We start from the raw sequence: 7,131 nt of genomic DNA on the forward strand, positions 1-7,131 counted from the left end.
ACTGTGACTGTGGTGTTGCAGCTGGCAGGCCTGGAAATGAACCTGAAAAGCTCTTATTTCTCAAAAAAATATCCAGCATTAGAAAGCCAATATATAATAATTGGTGATCCTTTAGTTCTCCCACCTTTGGTGTAAGTGTCTTAGAGCTGAAGCACGCTATGTAATTGTCACACATACCCAGGAATACCTCTAAAATAAATAGTAATAATGAAATACTATAATAACTGACTGTTTCATTCTGCATACTATATTCATTAGTATCTCCTCTGTACCAGATTTCCCAATCAGTTGTCTACTGCTTCAGGAAAACATCAGCTGATAAAACAATGGGAAAATGCCTGACTGAATTTTAAAGTGTGTTCATTGCCAGTGAGAAACCCATAGTATCTCATTCAACCGTAAAAGACACTGGGCCTAGAGGAAGGGTAAAAATAAGAAAGAATTAACTCATCTGAATCTAGTCAAAGATAGAGATTGAATTTTTTCTTACATTAATTCTACTACACATGGTCCATGTGACAAGTATAATGGAAAATAAAGGAAAAAACAAGATTAGTTTGTGTGAGGTCTTCTAAATATAGAAAAGAGATAAAGTCTGTTTTGCCTAATTGTTAAAGACACTGCTAAAAGATAATGATTAACCAATGCAGGGTGGTGAAAGCAATATAAAAAAGTTAATCATCTGAAACTCATGCAAGCCATATTAGACTCTAGTTAGTCCTTCCCTAAGGTATAAACATAATTTGAATTTCAAAAAAGAGCTTAACAGAACATAGTTCTTTTTCTCATGTTAAACAAGGATTTAGACCTAAAGAAGTCAACTTTACCTTTTCTAAATCACTGTGTAATCATCTGAACTGAGCTAGTAACCTAAAATTCAGTAGTGTGAATGTTCCCCATTAGCTCCAAGTAATTAATGGTAATGCTCCCACCACTTCTGAGTCCTTGGTCCAAGATACTAAGGACTCTGAAATTCTTACGCAGACAACGTGCAAGATTTTATTCTATGCTATGTTACATGTATAAGCTCTCCATCCCATGAGGATATAAATCCATACTACATCAGTTAAGTTAGTGTAGCTAACTTATACCATGTGGGCATTTGACACAAAGAATAGCTACAAAATTATTTCCTGACATAATTTTTGTAGTGATGATAAGCAAACCTAAGAGGAAAAAACCCCATAGTTCAAGCCATGGCCATGTGTATAGGAAATAAACCTTTTTTTTTTTTATTCTTTTTCTTTAAACTTCTAGATTTGAAAAAAATTATTTCTCCCAATTGTTAATAAATTTTATTACTGTAGAACAGAAGAGCTGAAGTGTAGTGAGGAATAATAGACTACATTAAGTATAATCAATCTTAGGCAGCCACCAGGGAAGTTCATAACAATAACAAATTACCTTAAAAATACTGAGCTCTTGCATTGTATATGTAGGGTGGGTGAATATTCTCTCTCACCTCCCTCTGCCAGCAGTTTTCTATTTTAGAAATCTAACTTTTGCATTGCTGCCAATATAACATTTTTTACTTGGAAATTAAAAAGAGCCTATTTCTTTTTTAAAATATATTATTTCTGTAATTTCTAAGTCCAGAATGGCAAATTTTTCTTAAATTTCATGGCTTCAAAAATTACTGGTTTTGTAAATTTTTAGTAGTAAAAAAATTACTGAACATGCATGAATGACTAAGCTTCTTGAGTCAAAATACATCTTACAACTTCTGTTCCTCAAAATCAAACTCCATATAAATGTCAAAAAATCCAATCACAATTGAACAAAAAGTCCCACTACTATGCTACTGTTGAAACAAAATTGCTAAAAAAAAATCCACATTTTTATGCTTGCCTATTAGATTTCAATTCCTCCATCAAGACAATTCAGTTTAAGTAGTAATTCAGGGGCCTTTGGATCTACTAAGTACTAATCAGAGTGTCTTCCTATTTAAAGTCATTAATGAAGAAGTTAGCTGTTCAAGTTTCTGAATATGGAGAATAAAGGACTGGGCAGCTTAATAGTAAAAAGAAGATGCAAGAAAGATAATCTTACACATATTAAAGGCAGTGTTAGAGATTTCTGGGGGAGGGAGGGAAGAATGTCAGGTAGAAAAATTTTGACAGGAAAACACCTGAACATCACAAAAATTAGAATATTGCTTGTACAAATTACTTACTTGCTTCAGAGGTTTGTGTTTCATTTAGTTTCGGGTTTTTTTAGTGCTTTTACTAGACTGATCAGCCAGCCAGATCCTCAGCATATGTTTTGGATTCTGATTTTCTGGAGAGCCTTACCTTAACTTTCTTACAGGTATTTATTTTAACTTATTCTCTTTTTCTATTTTTTAAAGCTTAATTGCTTTAAATGTTAAGGTTATGCTGTCTTAAACATGTCTTGATTTTAATACTTGTGGGTTTGGTAGTGGGTAGGGGGAATTACAGGAGGCTAGGGAAGTTCACAGGTTTTTCTTGGAAGATTTATGAAAATCTTTGTCTTTCATCCTAATGGTGTTTTTCTAATAAACGTTCTGATTGACTAAACTGACCTCTTAGCAAAAAATAACAACCCATTTCCCACTGAGCTTTAGTTCTAGTTTAAAAGCACATTAATCTATAAGGCACTCTGGACTTCAAAGCTGGTGAATCAGCCACATATCTATGGCATATGCAACCTTGGAATTCACAATATTCTCTATATTAGGTTTATATTTGCCCAATTTTCTAGAACAATGCCAGGCCCAGAATGATTATGTTACCTTGTTGACTGACCTTGCTTTTTTTGTTGTAGCTGCCCTACTCTTTACATGATCTTTACACACTGAAAGCAGATGTATTTATAATACTTAAGACATATGCCTCTAGAGCTGATTTTTTTCACACCTGTAATTTAGAAAACATTAATTCTTTTCCCTGTCCAAAAAGAAATATGATTGCCAAATATTCTCAAGAGCCCAAGTTGAGTACTTTCATCTGATTTTGTGCTTACTTCAAGTTGTACTTTTTTAAAGAAAGAAAGGAAGGCGGAAAATCAAACAAGCTAGCTTAGATCTTATGAATAAACCCCCAAACCCCAGAATCTCAGAACACAAATGAAAATCAATAATTTATTCAATACTTCTAAAAATACTAAGGAAGGTTGCACTTCTTACTAGAAATGGAGTGGTCAGGGAACTGATATAAATTTTCCAAGAATGATACATTAAGTTAGATTCATTTATGTAATGTAATTGGAAACCTTCACATTGGAAGATTCAAATAGTTGCGTAAATCAAGGTAAAATTGTGACAGTCAATCAGAAAATAGGCATGGTTGTTTTTCTGTTTCCTGCTTAGGTACCTACATATGTTTCAAGTCTCTCATTCTTCCTTATAAGAGTTGGCAATCACATAGTCTGGAATGTGTTTTGTACCACTGCACAAATTAAGGAAGTCTCCTGGTCTATACAGAAGAGGGAGAAGCCCCAGAGCCATAGGAAGAACCTGAATTTCCCTCAGTCCTACTCACTGGCCTAACTCAGTTATAATCCAGACCTAATGGCTAACCATGTATTTCTCACTTTGAGACAGCAAACTTATTCTGAAAATATACACATCTACTTATTCAGTGCTATCAGGTGACATTAAAACATTATATTTCTGCTTATTATGTTCACTGATACTGGTTATCTTCCAAATATGGTGGAACAGGAGGAGGGTTGGAGGCAAGAGAAGAGAAGAAGCAAAATAGCGTAAGATTATTTACATGTGGCGCTTCTGATTCAAACAAACCACATATGCCAAAGCTTTCTGAGCCTTTCTACTTCGTTAATTTGGTCAACAAGCAACTTAATGGTCCTGACAAACTTGTTTTCAAACTTCTATCTTCCCTGTGCTACTCACAGGAGGAGCAGGCAGAGAGAAGAAACAAAGCACTGTTCTTTTCTTCCTTCATAAACCCTATAAGGAGTGGCTGAGGGAGCTGGAGTTGTTTAGTCTGGAAAGGAGGAGGCTGAGGGGAGACCTCATTGCTCTTTACAACTATCTGAAAGGAGGCTGGAGTGATGAGAGGGACAGTCTCTTCTCCCTGGTGACGTGTGACAAGACCAGAGGGAATGGATGCGAGCTGCGCCAGGGGAGGTTTAAATTAGATATTAGGAAGCATTTTTTTCACCAAAAGGGTTGTCAGGCATTGGAATAGATTGCCCAGGGAAATGGTGGAGTCACATGCATTTAAATGGCATGTGGTCCTGGTGCCTAAGGTCTAGTGGCGAGCTTATGCTGTTAGGTCACGCTCTTCAAAGTCTCTCTGTTTGCAACTTCAGTTCCCCTCCAGTAATTTTCACAATGGTGTTCCTCTGTTCACCTCTTTCTGTGTAGCACACTTCAAAACATGATTTCTCGTATGTAACCAGGGAGAGAGGATACTTTGTGTAAGGAGAATAAAATCAGAGAGAGAGAGATCTTGAAAGTAAGTTTAGGACATAATGTGGAGGTTTTGAGTAGGTGTCATGTAGGAAACACTAGGTCCAGGTGGACCTGGAAAGAGGGAGACTGCATTCAGATTACCATCATAAAGTTCATATACCACAGATGGCAGCAAACTGGTAATGCAGGCAGTTAACTTACAAGCTACTGATTCTCCTTTTATGTACTTCGTTTATACAAAGCCCATTCAGCCTTTATCAGCAGAGGTATCTGAGACTTGGAATGTGAACATTCATGGATGCATTAATTCTTTTGTTTTATTATTTTATCCAAAGAGTTTTGTTCTACTTTAATCATGACTAGCTTTCAAAATATGACATGTCTTTAGAAAGCACAGTGAGATGGTAAAATAGGTACTAACTAAGCTCTTATTAAGTGAATCCAAAAAGAAAAAAGTTATAGAGCAGCACATGAGGGTAGTCATATCTATAAAGGGGAAAAAAAATATTCTTTCATCTAGAAACTGGAGGCAAGTTGATTGGATGTCAGCTATTGAAAAAATAGTGTGAAAGATGAATGCCCACTGGAAACACACAGTTCAATTAAGCATAGGTTGCATTGATCAGTCAGAGCAGGTCATACTTTACTGACATGCAGGAGTACTGTGATGATATTATTGGCATGACTAATGAAAGGAATTCAGTAGATCTGTGATATCCTCATTTGGCAATGTCCTGCCCTCAGAAATTAGGACAGTGTTTGGACATAGGGGGTAAATAATACTGCTTATTAAAAATAAGGTGAAAAAAAGCATTTCCAGGCTTGTTTTTTCAAGTTGTTTTAGGAGGAATTATGTAGGTCTGAATTGAACTTCCAGTATGCCTATGTTTGGGAAAAGGATACCAATGCTTTCCTTTTAAATTTTGACTGAATTTCAAGGTGATCATATTATCTCGATGAATCAATAGATGACAAAGTTCAGTCTATACAAAAGTCAACTCATATAAAGGATATAGCATACACCTTCCATAGTAGTACCATTCAGAAATGAAAAGGTGTGAAAAGTCAGTGGGCAGAGCCCTTCTGTGTATTGCTAAAGACAAAGCAGCAGTATCTCATACTATCCAAACTTTGGAACACAGTGCAGGCATGGACTTGTTTCTGTTAAGATGCTTAATAGGGACCAGCTGGGCAACAGGAAAATAACAGTGCTTTTCCCCATGCCAAAACCTGACATCTTTGTTTGGAAAAACTCAGCTGTAAATTAACTTGTGCATGCCTACATTCAGCCACTTTCAGTATGGCTGCCTAGAAGATATAGTAGTGTAAAATTATTTTTCATCAAACATCAATTTTTCATATAACTTAAAAGAGCAGGTCTGGTACAAAATTTTAAGAGTTTTTGATATCAGAGGGAAGCTGTCATTTTCTATCAAATGTAGCAACTTTTTAGAGTACTTGCTGAAGAGCTCTACCAGATCCCCATTAGAAGTTCTTTTAAGTTTTCTCTGTAACTGACATCTGTGTTATCACTGAAGTATTTAAGTTACATAAAAAACCCAATACTGCTATTTTCCTATATGAGATAATAAAGTACTATGAGAAAGACTGTCAAAGATGAAGTAACACTGTGAGAGAAAATCAGAAATCGTAAGTGCAAGAGATCAGCATGAAACTAGGATAATAGATGAGTAAAGATCAGATAAAACTTACATATCCACACTGTTGGACAGTATCACAAGATTCTTAGAATAAATTAAAACTTTCATTGTTTTTCCTGAACTTTTCTTTCCCCTTGATCTGGCCTGAAGGGAATTTTTTTTCCCTACCTTTGTGAAAAGCATTTTCTAGAGAGAGACAGAGCCTGTTCTCATTAATTTCTTTGAAGATCCTATGGTCCTTGAAGCTTTCAGCCCCACTGTATGTACTGTACACACAGAGGGATCTTCCCTCCATGAGCTCAAGACTCCCACACCCTAACATGCTTCACTTCAGAGCATGTAATGTGTAAACACTAGTCAGTACCCTGAGTCCTATGCATCTTGGAAAAATGACATCTCCAGATGGCAAAAAACTCATCTAACTTGGGTAGTGAGGCAGTGTTGTAGATGCTAAAGGAACCAGAGCAGACTGAGTGACAGCTCTATCTGATCTTTTTTTTTGAGAAATAGGAAAGGTATAGTTCAGGTATGGGCAAACACTCCAGCTCATTATCATTTTAACCAAGCCATTTTTATATAAAGGTTTGAAAACAGAACCAAGTTACCATGGAAACCAGTTGAAACGGAAACATTGTAAATTATGTTCTAGACAAGGATAACAGGACTGACAGGTGGGCTTTAAAAGGAAAATGAGTGCTATAGAGTTAGGCATGTTGGTCTGTTTTCTCTTCTTAAAAGTATGTCTTCTGTAGCAGTGTTTTATCTCCGCTATATTCTACAGTGATATATTGAACATATTTTAAAAGAAGCTCCCACATAGATGAGCCTTTTATTTTGTCATAAACCTATTTGCCAGGGGACCTAAGTGCCCTAGAGAACAGAGCTGAAGGGCAGGGCACTCCACTTGTATTCCGAAGTTATTATGTCTTGCCAGAATCATCAGGGAGGAAGAGCAATTGCTCAGAAAAAGCATTTGCATGAAGTGTCCTTTGCTGCCAATGTTTTTATTTTGCTCCTGAAATACACTCTAGGTATGTTCACACCACAGCACAGCACTCTCCTCATACAACA

The sequence above is a fragment of the Chaetura pelagica genome, unplaced genomic scaffold (assembly GCF_000747805.2).
Source record: "Chaetura pelagica isolate M959 unplaced genomic scaffold, ChaPel_1.0 scaffold3, whole genome shotgun sequence".
Lineage (NCBI taxonomy): Eukaryota > Metazoa > Chordata > Aves > Apodiformes > Apodidae > Chaetura > Chaetura pelagica.